At 42.7% G+C, this 14,805-nt stretch overlaps 1 protein-coding gene across 1 annotated transcript in view; it reads left to right on the forward strand.

Annotated features, from left to right (window-relative positions):
- Positions 1–14,805, forward strand: part of Slc24a3 (solute carrier family 24 member 3) — a 489,152-nt gene that overhangs the window by 70,502 nt on the left and 403,845 nt on the right. The gene's annotated exons all lie outside the window — the stretch shown is intronic.

The following is a 14,805-nucleotide window of genomic DNA, read 5'->3' on the forward strand; positions in this document are numbered from 1 at the left end:
TCTTCTCCACAGAGATAGGGGTAGAAACTTCAGGTACATTGAAAGCCATTCCCAGGGAAGAAATGACTCGACTTCATAGGTAGCAGCAAAAATGTCTGGTTGATTAAAAACAAAATCCACAAACTTAGCATCTACAGAGTTGTTAAAAGAGTGTCCAGAGAAGAGATAAAAGGTTTTATGAAGAAGATAGGAGGCAATGAAAGAGAGCTCAGGTGTGCTATACAGGAAGGACTCCGATGTGCATGTATGGAAATATTAGCCCACTATTAGGAACAATTAATATATGCTCATAAAACATTACAAATAATGGTTACAAAGGAATATGATGCCAGAATTGATACTCTTACGTTACTCATCTGTAGACTACAGGGACTAGGATTCACTTTGGGACCTTGGCTCTGGACTAAACTACAGGGAAGATTTTCATGCCTGAAGCAGAGAACCCTGTCACATTCTAGCATGTTGGAGCCTGCATTCTTCAAATCCCCCACCCCACAAACTGTGAGGACCCCTTTCTTTCCCAAATACTGATGTTATGAAATGTCTCTACACCCTGGATGATAATATTCAGTGACAATTTAAATCAAATAAATAGGGCTAGAGAGATGGCTCTGTGATAAAGAGTACTGACTGCTCTTTCAGAGGCCCAGAGTTTTGATTCCTTGCACTCACATGTCTGTAACCCCAGTGCTGGGAATTCAGTACATTCTTAATGACATTTATATGCACTAGGCATATCTATGGTACACAGACATACACGTAAACTAAACACCCATATATATAAAATTCATTAAAATTAAATCAAATGAGCCAAATAACATAAAATAAAACATGCAGATGTTCTAGATGTTCAGTTGTGTTAGCCATGTGACTGGCAGCTGCTGTAACTGGGCAGGACAGGTCCCAGAACATGTTTATTAGCATGAGAGGGATTACTGGACCGGCTGATCTAAAACTTCCAGTGGTCTCTGGATACAATTTCTGTCTTACTAGCTCACTTGCAGACATTTCAAGAACTAAGAGTAGATGTGTGTCTCTGTGATCTCCATTTCCAACCTTCCAACCTAGATCTTGGAGTCACATCTAGGTTTGAATTCTAGCTTGGAACCTATGGGCTGTGGGCAATGTAACCAGGTTATCTTAGTCCACCAGCTCCTCAGAAATTATAGCAATTATTCTGATCTTATACGAGTGAATATCGGTACTGAAGTCATAGAATATGTACAGTTTAGGACTGCTTGTATGATAGTAGTTTTGTAAGAGTTGACTTGTAAGCCCCCCATGTTTGCTGGAAGGTGTCTGTCTCTCCCTTTCAGGTGAGTCATGATGCAAGGTTCCTAGAGCCACAATTCCATAGCTACTTCTCCATAAAAGGTAGTCAGTCGAGGTCTATCAACAACCCACACTCTCTAATAGTCCAGAGCTGAGCATCCAGTCAGCTGGACTGTGAGAACCAAGTAGCATTATCTGTCAGACAAGTGCTGAGGATCCTGTGCTGATAATGAGCACCATCATCTCTGCTGACCTCTATGACTAATAGTGATGTGCTCAAAACATGCTGAGCATGACCAAAACATGACACAGCTGGCTCAGGGCCTTCCTAAGAGGAACAGGTGTTTTATGAGACAAAAATTAAAAGCCGAATCACAGGTAGGGCTGTGATTTAATGTTATAATTTTAATAGTATCATCAGCTCCCATTCCATGGGGGCATTCTGAAGACCCCTAGTGGATATCTGAAACCACAGAGAGTGCTGAGGGCATATATGTACATATATATATATATATATGTATATATATTATATATATATATAAATATATGCATACCTACAATAACCTTTAATTTAATAGAGATGAATAGTAATGACTACTAATAAAATAGAGCAATCATATCAATATACTACAATAAAAGTTACAAATTGCTCACGTCTGGAATTTTCCATTTAATATTTTTGGAGCGCAGTGAACTGCAGGAAACCAAAGTAAATGAAACTGTGGTTAAGGGTAGGGAGCTGCTGTGTTATCTCTACCTCTGACTCGAGTGGGAGCACTTAGCTGGCGTGAGCTGTGGCGGGTCCATTCACCAATCCTTGTCTGGTTTCCTTTAAGAGGCTCTGAACACAATGGATATCATTGTGCTGGCTGAATACAGTGGTGTCTGCTCTTAGAAGTCTAAATGTAGGGGCGAGGAAGGGAGCCTGCGGTTTCTGGACTCTTTCCTTTCTTATTTGTGATGCCGACAGTGGCCGTGCATTGACAGAGACGATGGACTGGGGTTCCTCTGTGCTTGGACAGGGTGATTATTTGCACAGGAACATGAGCGTGCTGGGTGCCAGTTGAGCTGTAGCCATGTGAGCCATGGTGTCAAGGTCACAGGCAGGAGTTAGTGTGACATGTGTCCTGAAGCACAGTCTGTTTGCCACTTACGTTGTCACAGTTTTCAGTTCCAAGACCGTGTCCTTGGAAACTCTACTTTTAGATGCTGTTAGGGGAAGCCTATAGATTTGGGCTCTAGCTGTAGAATTAGGGTGTTTATTTCCTCCATTGTCATGGAACTGGTTTGCTTCTCAGAGCTCCATTTCTTCAACTATGAAGTAGAACTCCAGCTTTCATCCCTTCCATCACACAAACCCACTAATTCAGAGAAATTTCCAGAATAGAGACTGACAAAACTTCTACTCCAAGTTAGCCTCCTGCTAGGAACTTCCTTGCATTTACATAATTCCACATCATTTCAAACTTCTTCTCCCTTTCCCTCCCCCACTTCCTCACCTCTCCCTCTCCTCCTCTTCTCTCTCTGCTTCTCTTTCCTTCTCCCTGAGGGGCAACAGCCTAGAACACCCCTTTTGTAGGCCATGAGAAGCAAGGTGCAGGGCCTCTGATGAAATAATAGTGTTTTATATGACTGGTCTGGCAGTATTGGAGTGTCTTACTCTCTATATGATACATACCACTTTAAGAATATATTATTTTTCGGACGGCAGTGGCACACCCCTTTAATCCCAGCACTCGGGAGGCAGAGCCAGGCGGATCTTTGTGAGTTTGAGGCCAGCTTGGTCTACAGAGTGAGATCCAGGACAGGCCCCAAAGCTACACAGAGAAACCCTGTCTTGGAAAAAGCAAAGGAAAAAAATAATATATTATTTTAGGCACTCTTTATTTTTACAAGAATGGCATATTTCATCTCCCCTGGTTTAGTAGAAGCCTATCATTTTTTTCCCTCCAGAACTGAGTGAAAAGATTGACCTCCAGGCTCCAATTTTTTTGTGCAATTGTTCCAGCTCTCTGTGAATTTTTGAGGCTGTTTTCTTAGCCTGACACTGCCGATTTCATCTGAAGCCTGGAAACATATTGTTTTTTTGGCAAATAACACTTGAAATTGTTTATTCAGATGACCTATTAAGAGAAATTTCACTTTGAATAAATCTGATCCACAGAAAATTAAGTTAACTTAATGTAATATTGAGGGTGGTGGACAACTGCAGCAGAAATGCATTCTTTATAATAATTCTGTGTACACTTGGCAGAATTTTATTCATACACTTTGCAGTTTGTCTCCCAAAACCTCTATCATCCCCCTGTTTTCAGTTCTTCGATATTTAAGGAAATGAGTTTCTTCTTAGGGCACCTCTCTGAAATAAACTTTGGAAGGAGGAAAATAGCTGAAGTGATAGACTTTGGAGTGAGGCCCTTTGGATGGAGAGGTTCAGCTCATGGCTCACTCCATCCCTTAGCTTAGTTGGGTCTAATGTCTGTAGAGGTAAGAAAGATACCTGGACCTGTGTTGCAAAACCAAGGTGAGGTTGTCCTAAGGCAATGTATCAAGAGGGTCTATCAGATCAATTGTTTATGGAATGATCAGAAACCACGTAATTAGGAGGTAAGTGGTGATCAGAACAGCGGAGGGAAGCTGGAGGTAATTGTGAAGGAAACTGGATGAAGTAGGTTCAAGGAGAAAGTATGGTGGGAGAAAAGCAAGAACTTAGATGTAAGTGGGCAAAATCCATACAAGGTTATGGCTGTGAACAGCATGCCAAGATTCCACTGTTTAGGGATTTGAAGAGTAACACCAGAGCTGACTAGTTTAATGTAGGGCTGGATGTGACCAATCTACAAAGCATGAGAAGGCTCAACTTCTAAGCTTTTACATGAAAGATCAAGATGCAGATCGGATAAACAACCTACCCAAGGTGATGGAACCGAGCAGAAGCAAGGTGGGCCTCCTGCACTGTAGACACTCAGTATGCAGAGAAGTGCATAGACAGCCTGAGCTGCACATTATCTAGAAGAGAACAATGGGAACAGAAATCAGACTCAAGGGCAAACTTAGATTTTTCTAGTGACTACCTTGCAAAAGAAAGGTTGAACAGGTAAAAAAAAAAAATATGTTGACTATATTTCTATCAAATACATGAAAACGTTAGAAATATCCAGTTGCAATGACCTCAGTGTCATCATTGCTGGTTTTGAATCCAGGAAAAAATGATGTTTAAAGACTTAAAAGCCATACATTATGTAGCATGAATTGCTAAATGGTCTTATAAAATGAAATAACCAGAGCCAGGTATTAGGGGTGAACGCTGAAAGACCAGAGAAACAGAACAAGCCATCTCAGCTTGCCAATTCCTCAGCTGATCCTGTTTCCTCAAACTGGAAGCCTCTGTGTCCTCTCCAAATGGATCTCAGCTTAACTGCTGCTAAAAGCCTAAAAGCTTAAAAAGGTTTAGTTCCTGGTCCTCACGCCTCATATACCTTTCTGCTTCCTGCCATCACTTCCTGGGATTAAAGGCATGTGTCACTATGCCTGGCTGTATCCAGTTTGACTTTGAACTCACAGAGATCCGGATGGATCTCAGTCTCCAGAAGGCTAGAATTAAAGGTGTGTGTTCCACCATTTTCTGGCCTCTATGTCTGTCTACTGGCTGTTCTGTTCTCTGACCCCAGATAAGTTTATTAGGGTGCACAATATGTTGGGGGAAACACCATTTCACCACAACATTATTACTCAAGGTCACACACCTTCCACTAACTTCTCTTTGCAGTTTCATTTTTTTTCTGCTCTCTGGTGTATATGCATGTTGTATGAGTGTGTGTGCTTGTAGGGAGGGTTGCCCATACTCACAGGCACACTATAGAGACCAAAGGACATTGGGTGTCCTACCCTATCACTCTCAACTATATTCCCTTGAGAGAGGGAACTTGGTCATATTGTTTCATGATAGCAATAGTACCGATAACTAGGATAAAAGGCAATGTATGCCACTGTGGAAAAATCATAATTCAAATCTTTCAAGCTTGGCTTCAGCCCCTGGCTTCACCTGATCAAGGTGATAGTGCTGATTCTCTTTTTACCCTGGGAAGATTATCACTGAGGTAGAAATTCCCCAAGTTGCAAATCACAGTTTTTCACTGGAAGAAAACAATGATTATTTTTCTATAGATGAGGTCATTAATAGTATGGAAAGAATCTGAGTTCTGGAGGAAATCCTAAATCCCAGTCCATCGTTTTCAGCCTCTTTGATGTTCTATGAGGTTTCTAAATTCTCTGAGCTCCATTGCCCCCTTCCGTAAGGGGAAGATTAAAGTGTCTTCTTTACAGGTTGTACAATTACTAATGGCGTGAACCTTGTAGAATTGTTGGGTCCTCAGTGGTCATTGTGTGCATGTCATGAGTTTCATCTGCCTTTATCTTCTTTACAGACATGGAAAAAAGGGCAGGCTGACAGGAACCATTTGCAGTCCCTATTTGGTTCTGCAGACACATTAGAACATGGCCAGATACTCAGCTTATTCGAAGGATAACTACAGTATTCAGGCTAGTTCAGCAACAAGGCACCATTCTCGCAGTCTAGCAGTGAGGAGACAGCAGATAGAGGAATTACTTAATGGACTTCTGACTTCAGAAGGCCAAAGAGGCCAGTTTGTAGACAAATATGATGTAAGGTAGTAGGGGACTTTCTACTTCATAGACATCACAAGTTTAAAAGACTTGGGTTCTGCCAGGAAAGGGCCAGCTATACTGCATTTCTTTTAACTTTGACATCCCTTTAAGACCTTCAAGACATTTTATTGAGACCTTTCTTAAAAAAAAAAAAAAAAAAAACTATTCTCTAACATAATCTGGTAAGTGGTGTCTGGAATTCTTCTGAAAGGCAGACAAAGGATGATAAACTGTCCTTTGATGTAAGGCTTTGGGGGGTTATTTGTAAAGCACATTTGGCTTTTCAGAGTATTTCATGTTCATTAGCTTACTGGAACAGTTTGGCCCTTGGAACAAATCCATCCAGCTCAGACCTCCAGCTTAAGAATGGCTATCCTATAATGCCCAGTTGATAAGTAAATAATTACAAATCCAGAGTCACAACTGTGAGTAGAATTTGAGGGATTACTACTTCTAGTCTCCTCCAAATCCCTTTCCTTAAAGTCAGTCTCAACAAACTAGAGCCCTTGGATAAAACAGCACTGTTAACTATATTTTATGAATAAAGTTTTATTAGAAAACAGTCAAATACATACCCATTTATGTGTGGTCAATGACTACTCTTGTCTATTAAGGCTTAATTGAGTAGTTGCAGACAATAGAGTATGCAGAGCTGAAATTATTCTCTGGCCCTTCATAGAAATACTTATTACTGTTCCATGTGCTAGACCCTGATACCAAGACCTCATGTGGCCCGGAAAGGAGATTAAATCAAGAATGACTTTTTAAACTTCCTCTCTGTACCCGACCCTGACCATCCCTGTGCCACATTAAATATATATAATGTAATCCTCAGTATTAGAAGGATTTGAGCTACATATTTTTCCTTTTCTGTCCCCTCTAGTCAACACATGATACAAAACTCCCTGTCTTCAACATTTCTCTGTTCTTGGGAATATGTTTAAAATTTTACTTTAAGAACAATTTTCTACTGCCTAGAAACCCTTCAGAATCACTGTTCTGGACTGCCTCAAAATTCGTAGCATCTGCTTTTCGATACTCATTAGTCCCTGCATTTGTTTTTCTCTTGGGTCTAAGAGTGAAGCCTCAATGCAGGTTGAATCCAGGCATACAAGCCCATGTCATACATGAACAGCTTCACTAAAGCTTGCCTCTCAAGCAACTCCAGAATGGGCAGCATCTCTCACCTACGCAAAGAGTCCACAAGAACAGGAATGGAGTGGTTGGCAGCACCTACTTTTGGACCCAACCAAGGGAAGACCACTTCCTGGCCCCATTGTACCTCTTGGCTGGACCTGTGTTGCCTACAACAGTGATGGTCATGTGTCACTGCTGGCTAAGGATCAAATGCTAGTTCGTGTGTCTAGCCCTGTGGATCTTACTTCTCTCTCCTCTGTCATTTCTGTAGCAGTAATATATCCAGTGTTACTGGGGTACTCATTTGAATCTTTCACTCAGAATTCATCTTTTTGCACAAATTACCTCATTGTTCAGATAAAGCCAAGCTGAGTTTTAGTGTGTGAAGGAACCTCTCTGGAATCCACCACTAGAAGGTGCTAGAATGAGGACAGACTAGCCACAATGATAGTCTGACACTCCTAGCTTTGTTGAGGTGTACTTTTAAGTCATACCTGCAATTGGGATTGACAAAGAGCACCAATTTGCTCTCATCTACATGTTCTCTGGTGCCTCAAAATCATGAGTAGTATAGGCCTCAGGGATTGCCTGAAGTGGTCATTTCTTGGCCAGATTTGAGATCTGTTAGGTCAGAACTTCCTGGAAGAAGACTCGGACATCTGGGTTTTCACAAGTTTTCTGGGGCTTGTTGGGTGCACTCAGGTATGAGGTCCCTTAGTCTAGCTCAAGTGGAAGTCACTTGAGGAGACTGAAGTTTATGACTTTCCTTAGGCTCAGAAGCTGGGGTGGCTTAGGTAAGGGACTCAGGGCAGGGCCTTAGTGTAGCTAGAGACTTTCTTTCCAGCTTCCACCAAGCCCCGCCAGTCCCAGAGCCCACTTATAAAATAAACACACTCACTCTTATATTATTTAAAAATGCTCGGCCATTAGCTCAGGCCTACCATTGTCTAGCTCTTACTCTTATACTAAGCCCATTTTTGTTAATCTATATGTTGCCACGTGTTCTGTGGCTTTACCTGTTGCCTCTACATGATGCTCCCTGGATGGCAGCTGGTGTCTCCCCTGTCTGCCTTCCTGTCCTTTCCTTTTTTCTCTCTGTTAGTCCCACCTATACTTCCTGCCTGGCTACTGGCCAATCAGTGTTTTGTTTATCAAACAATCATCCACAGCACCTTAGGGTGTAAGCAGCTCTCCTACCACACTTTGACCTGGAATGTGATGCTCTGAGCCTGGGAGAAGATGAGACCCAGCTTCTTCCCAGAGGCTCTCTGCATTTTCTCCAGAATCCCCAAATCAGTCTAGGCTGCCTGCCTGAGGGATACGAAGAGGGCAGAGCTGAGTTATGTACCACGTGAATTCAGATACAGAGACTTCCCTCAGTGGGATTCCTGTGGCCAATAGGCTGATGGCCTTCATTACAGTCTACTTAGGGACAAGGCCCTAGCTAAGTTGAGAATCGTGCTCACATTGCACTTCAGAGAATCCATTAAATATGGATGTGTCTAGTTTGTTGTATGGCTCTTGTGAGCTTCTGATATGATCCCATTCATTTCTATGATAGAAAAATAAAATCCATGAATTAAATATGAACATCCCCTTTCAGAAACACAGAACAAAAATTATTTTTATGCTAATCTAGTGTCTTATCTGTCTATATCAAGACCCAAAGCTCATCCTTTGGGCTCCTAGTCCTGGGCCAGCAGTGAGACTTCAAGATACCACACACCTCTGGGATTAGAGACAAGGAATCGAGGAAATATGACAGGCTACAGACCACTTAGTACAGCAGACCGTGCTGGAAGAGATGGGTTTGGGAGCCAAAGAGTAGGCTGGATTTGTCAGTGGTTTTGTTAATCATTTGTCTTGGAGTCATGAGGAAACCTGATGATAAGGGATGCTCAATTTTTGTTTTGTTTTGTTTTTGTTTTGAGACAGCATTTCTTTGTGCAACAGCCCTGGCTGTCCTGGTACTCACTCTGTAGACCAGGCTGGCCTTGAATTCATAGAGATCGACCTGCCTCTGCTTTCTGAGTGCTGGGGTTAAAGGTGTGCACCAACATGCCAGCAGGATGCTCACATTTTATAACTCCTTGGTACCACTAGGGATACAGGCATGAATCCTATAAACCTGAGTAGGAAGCCTGACTTTGACAATCATACAAACCAGCTATTTAACATCTCAGGGACTCTGATTTCTCCTCTGTGCAGCAGAGACGATTCACAGGAGTGAGTTTATAAAGAGCACCAAGTACTTTACACCCAGCACATGCTCAGCGTTGAATAGATGCCCATTTCCTGGGCACATGCTGTGAAGATTCTAAGTGATCTCACAAACCAGGACTCAGTGAGTGACACATAAGGAACTGTGATTACTATTCATGCTATTGATTCTTTTCTCTGACTTGGGGGAGATGAGAAGCAAATTTGACAGATAGTAATATAAAAATCCAGGAATAAAATAGAAATAGCTTTAACTGCCCAAGTATTTGTGCAGGGCACAAGAACACCCTATTGGTATAAAAATAAGCCATCAATTTGCTCTGGGCAAGTCCAGAGAGTGACCACTGTTGACAGGGATTTGGAGCTTTGGATGGAGTCGGCTAAGTTGTGTGTGTGGAATGAATCTTATGGGATGAAGAAGCGTTGAAAGGCTGTGGACAGGTGCAAATGATGTTGGGCTTTTTCTGTGCAGGACTCTGCTTCCTGTTGTCTTAGCTCATTTGGCTGCTGTAACAAATACTGTAGACTGCTTGGGTCTAAGGAAAAGGAATTTGTTGCTCACATTTCTGGAATCCAGAAAGTAAAAAGAAGAGGTACCCACGGATTTGGTGTATGGTAAGGGCACTCTCGTTTTTTTACAGATGCCACCTGCTCACTCTAATGTCCTCTGGTGTTAAGGGCTGAGTTCTTTTTTCAAACACTCTTTTAAGATTTATTTATTTCATTTTGATGTGTATGAGTATTTTGTCAGAATGTCTATCTGGGCATCAAGTATATGTCTGGTGCCTGTTGAGGTCAAAAGAAGGGGTTGGATATCCTGAAAGGAGTTATGAGTGGTTGTGACCACCACGTGGGTCCTCAGCGTTGACCTCTGTATGGTAAACAATTGCTCTTAACCACTGAGCTATCTCCTTAGTTATCTTTCTGATGATGAAGCCCCACCCATGGTAACAGCTGAAGAAGCACGATGCTTTGGGTACCTTCCTTCCCATATTGCCTGGTCATTCCCTCCTTGTGTTTCCTGGGATAGCCTCCTAAATAAACACACTCAGATCCTTGTCTTGGCATCTGTTTCTAAGGGAGCCTAAAGTAAGCCGAGGCACTGGGTGGATACAGCAGTGTTTATGTGTTATCTTTATATAAGTCATTTGCAAATCACAAGTTATCTACTAAAAAAATCACACTGTAAGGGACTGAAAAATAGGAAAATAAATAAATGACACCTTAGGGAGTTTTTCAGGGACAGAATTTGTTGGGAATCATGGCTCTTACTACATTCAAAGACCCTAATACACACAATTCTCACCTTAGTGCAAGGAGGGCCTGGGTTTCTTACCTCTCTTAGCATCTAGGTCTCAGTGGAGGCAAGTGTAGAATTCTTTCTTCTCTCTGATGCTATGACTGTTGACTGTAATAAGGAATCTGCCCAACTCTAGCAGGATGCTGCCTAGGCCTCCTGGCTCCCAGCAGCTTCCATAACAGAATCACATGGCTGTTTACACAGTGGATCCAATCACTCCCTCCAATCCCTTAGCTTCCCCCTCCTTCTTACGATAGCTGAATTTCTTTCATTACACTCAGAGAGACTGGAGTGGCAATAAGTCCTTAAGAACCACATAGATGTCTCCCATGCCCCACCCCTTTCCCAGTCCAGCCCACGGTTCCACTTTGGAGAGACATGAGAGGGGAGATTATGGGAAACTGGTCTTTGATAAATTTCTTTCCCTGATGAAGTTTTCAGATACCACAAAAGTGTAAGTATCTGAGAAAAAAAAAAACGACCAAAATTTACAAGGCTTTTCCCAGAGAGAAACCCAGCCAATTCACTAACATTTACCCAGAGAGTTCATCATTGTATATGTGTTATCTACATTTGTTGATATATGTTTATGTGTATGTACATATAGCCAAGAATGTATCTATGCTCCAAAATATGGATGGATCTCAATATGGATCTTCTTAGCACAGGTGCTAAGAAGGCTTATATCAAAGAACATGCTTCTACACAGAGTTCTAGAACAAGCATGAACTATTATTCTGTGGTGATAGAAATAAGATGTGTGGTTGTGGGAAAGCAAGATGGGATGGAGTATTCTAAGAAACTGCACAAGAGAACTTTTCTGGGATCATGGTGCTCACAGTAGTTGGATGTACAGGTGTATAGTTGTGACCAGCTCACTAATGGTAGACTTGTGGACTTGGGTCTGTGGGTAAATGTAGCCCCCAAAGAAGGGCAATAATAAACTTTATTTAGTTAATGATATATTTATTAGCCTATGCATTGGGGGGTAGAGTATAGCTTTAGTGTGTCTGACATCTGGTCTCAATATGTAGCCCAAGCTGGCCTTGAAGTCCTGATTCTCCAATCTTAGCCTCCCGAGTGCAGGGATTACATGAGGGGATACATTGATTTCTGTAAATTGCTTTGAAACACTAAAATATGACAGATTAATGAATGGAGGCCGGCCTGGCTACATGGAAAGAAAAAAACGATAAAGTAAAATACAAATTGCAGCCCTTCAGTGCCGGCTCTGTGGTCTGTAGGTGGTCACTCTAAAATTCTTCCAGTTTTCCTGGCTGTTTGCAAATGTTCACAATAAAATGATCGAGAAAACAAATTTGAAGACAATATTCTTAAAACTGAAAGGGGAGATTGGGGATAGAAATTTTCATATAAATAACATGTAAAATTGTAGCATTTTTGCACAACAGTTGTAGACTTCTAATGATAATTATTATGAGACTGCATTCCCCAGGAACTGCTAAGCTGAGCCAACAGGCAGTAAGACATTTGGTCTTGGCATCTTAAAGAAACTATCCTTTTCTAGCTGGAAACATAAAATAATTCTGTAACGGGGCCAGTGTCCTGCCTGAAACCAGGATCAAGGGATACAATCTACTGGCCAAGGGAGAGGGGCAGCTGTGCGGCTACTTCTAATGCAGCTTTAAATAATTCAGTTTAATAAGGCAGCCTGGGACTTGAGGTTAAAATGGAACAGGCAATGGAGAAACTGAGAAGGTCAGTAACTTCTGTGTCCATGGAACACAGGTCACCTCTTTTGGAGAGGTCTGACTGAGGTGACATTCAGAAGACAGGCATCCATGTCAGTACTCAGAATGGAGGAAGTGGGGTATCATATGAACGCTTATGTCTCTCCTAAATTCACATACTGAAGTCCTAGCCCCCAAGGAATTAGAAATCGGAAATGGGATTACAGTCCTTATAAAAGATAATCCACAGGTACAGCAGAGAAGACATACTGTGGAGTTCTTCCACCAAGAAGGGAGAGAGGCCAGCATTCATTCATTAGTCGTGCCTTGAGGGAAGTCATGCCGTGCGTGGGTTCTGGTGGTTGGAAGTTGGGCCAGTGTGTTCCCAAGAGCTAAGGGTAGAGAAGGGCAAGTAGGCCACTGGCAACCATTGGCTAGGTTGCTTCTTCTCTCTCCCCACGTGTCTTAATATCCTGGGAAGTACATCCTAACCCCAGAGATTCTGTCATCTTCCACCCCCTTCCTCTGAATGTGCCCATTTGTGTTTGTCTCCCTAAGGGCAAGTGCTCAGACTTGGCCCTCTAGATTTTCCAGCCTCACATGTGTTTGCACAGACACTGATAGAGGCTCACAATCAGCAGTAGGTTCAGGTCTGTAAGGGGGGGGCACTTTCGTGAAAATCAGAAGCCATCCCCACCTTCTTCATTCTATCTGTTACCACTCTCCCCTGTGTCAGACATCTGGGGACCCAGGAGGAAGCTGCCAACTTGTCACTGTTGCAAAAACGGAAGCTATAAGAGAATTCTTCCCCAAATTCTTCTGCCAGGAAGCAGAGGATTAGATGTCAACAGAACAAATCCTTGTATTTTGCAATCCAGGAAAGTAAGCAAGTCATGTCTAGAAGTGTTGTTGGGACCTGAGCCTGGGACTTACATAAACTCGAATAGAAAACTCCATGAGGACTGAGTAGATGTTAGGGATGGTACTACTGGAAGCATCCTGCCCACTCCGTGGCCCATGGCGGGTGTGAGATTTTAGGGACACACACTGCTTTTCTGGCTCCAGAGTTCAAAGCAAATGGATGCATATCTTCAGGCAACACTTTAATCTCTCACCAGGCTCTGCCTTGTGTGAAATGGAATTTGTATTTCATACTAAATCATTTTTCAAAGAGAGTCGGTATGTTTAAAGTGAGGAACCCTGTATTCCTGTTGTTCAGCTCTTCTGTGGTTTTCTATTTCTAAAGATTCTCAAAGGTGGAGTACATCTATGTTAGCAATGCTCTTCAGCCCCAAGCTTGGCACAGAGGAGGGAGTCCCCAGGCTAGAAGGTGGTGTGTGGATCCCTCAGAGGAACTAGAGTGTGATTTCTAGGGAGGGATTGTACTTCATGGAACTTTTAGTCAGGCTCACCAGTGCTAACGCTTGCCTGCTGCTATCTCTGTGAATGTAGCAGGTCTTTGTGACTTGTGTCTGATAGGTAAGATATAGCAGAAGCTGTGTACCTTCTATATCTGAGTTATTACAGGCAGTGCAGCCTCCATCCGGCTCTCTCCCTTGGGATGAGTTGATCTTGGAATCTGGCCACCACACTGGGTGAAAGCCAAGGTGTCAGGGAAAGCCACATGCAGGCTCTCCAGTCAGCAGTCCAGTCCCAGCTGGCTCAACAACTAAACATGTGAGTATAGTCCCTTCCTGGATGACCCGGCCACAGCCCCTGTCTGATAGCAACTTCAGAAGAGACTCTGAGGAGGAGTTGTGCACCAGAGCCCAGGTGCTTCCAGAACCAGGAGGAGAAAAACAAAACAGAACTGTGGTTCTTTGGTGCTGCCAACTTGGGTTGGTTTGTTCTGTAGCCACAGTGTGTGATGCAGTCATACATCCACTCTACCACTGCTGAGGAACCTCCATGGCCAAGAAAGGATCTCCACTGCCCATCACTCTCCTTCGGCTGTAGTGACTGTTCACTTCTTGTTTCCCCCAGAAGTCATGGTCAGGGAAGAAAGGACAGAAGGAACATCTTTCTTTCCTATGATTCTCAATCTCCAGAATTCTGATACTGTTTGCATCTTAGAGGCAGACATAAGGTTTTCACTGTACTGGTTATTCAATTGATTGTCTTTTTGGTGTTTGTCTGTTAACAGTTGCTGTCTTTCTTTTTACAGACAGGATCACCATGATCATGGCAGCTATGACCCACAGTTCTTCACTTACCATACTCTGGCCTCTGGCCTCCATTGGCCAAATTTGCTTTCATTTTTTAAATTATATGTATGTGTTGGTGGGGGCTTGTGCATGCTTATGGAGGCCAGAAGAGGGTCTCGGAGCTTCTGGAGCTGTGGTTACAGTGGCTGTGAGAGAACCGATGTGGATGCTGGAAACTGAACTCAGGTCCTTTGTAGGAATAGTATGTGTTCTTAACCACTAAGTCATATGTACAGCCCTGATAACTTGATTTCTGGTCATGACCTCCATAACCAAAACAGGGGTCTTAGGATGTAGCCAGCTGCAGGATGCA

This window comes from Peromyscus leucopus, chromosome 4 (genome assembly GCF_004664715.2).
Source record: "Peromyscus leucopus breed LL Stock chromosome 4, UCI_PerLeu_2.1, whole genome shotgun sequence".
Taxonomy (NCBI): domain Eukaryota; kingdom Metazoa; phylum Chordata; class Mammalia; order Rodentia; family Cricetidae; genus Peromyscus; species Peromyscus leucopus.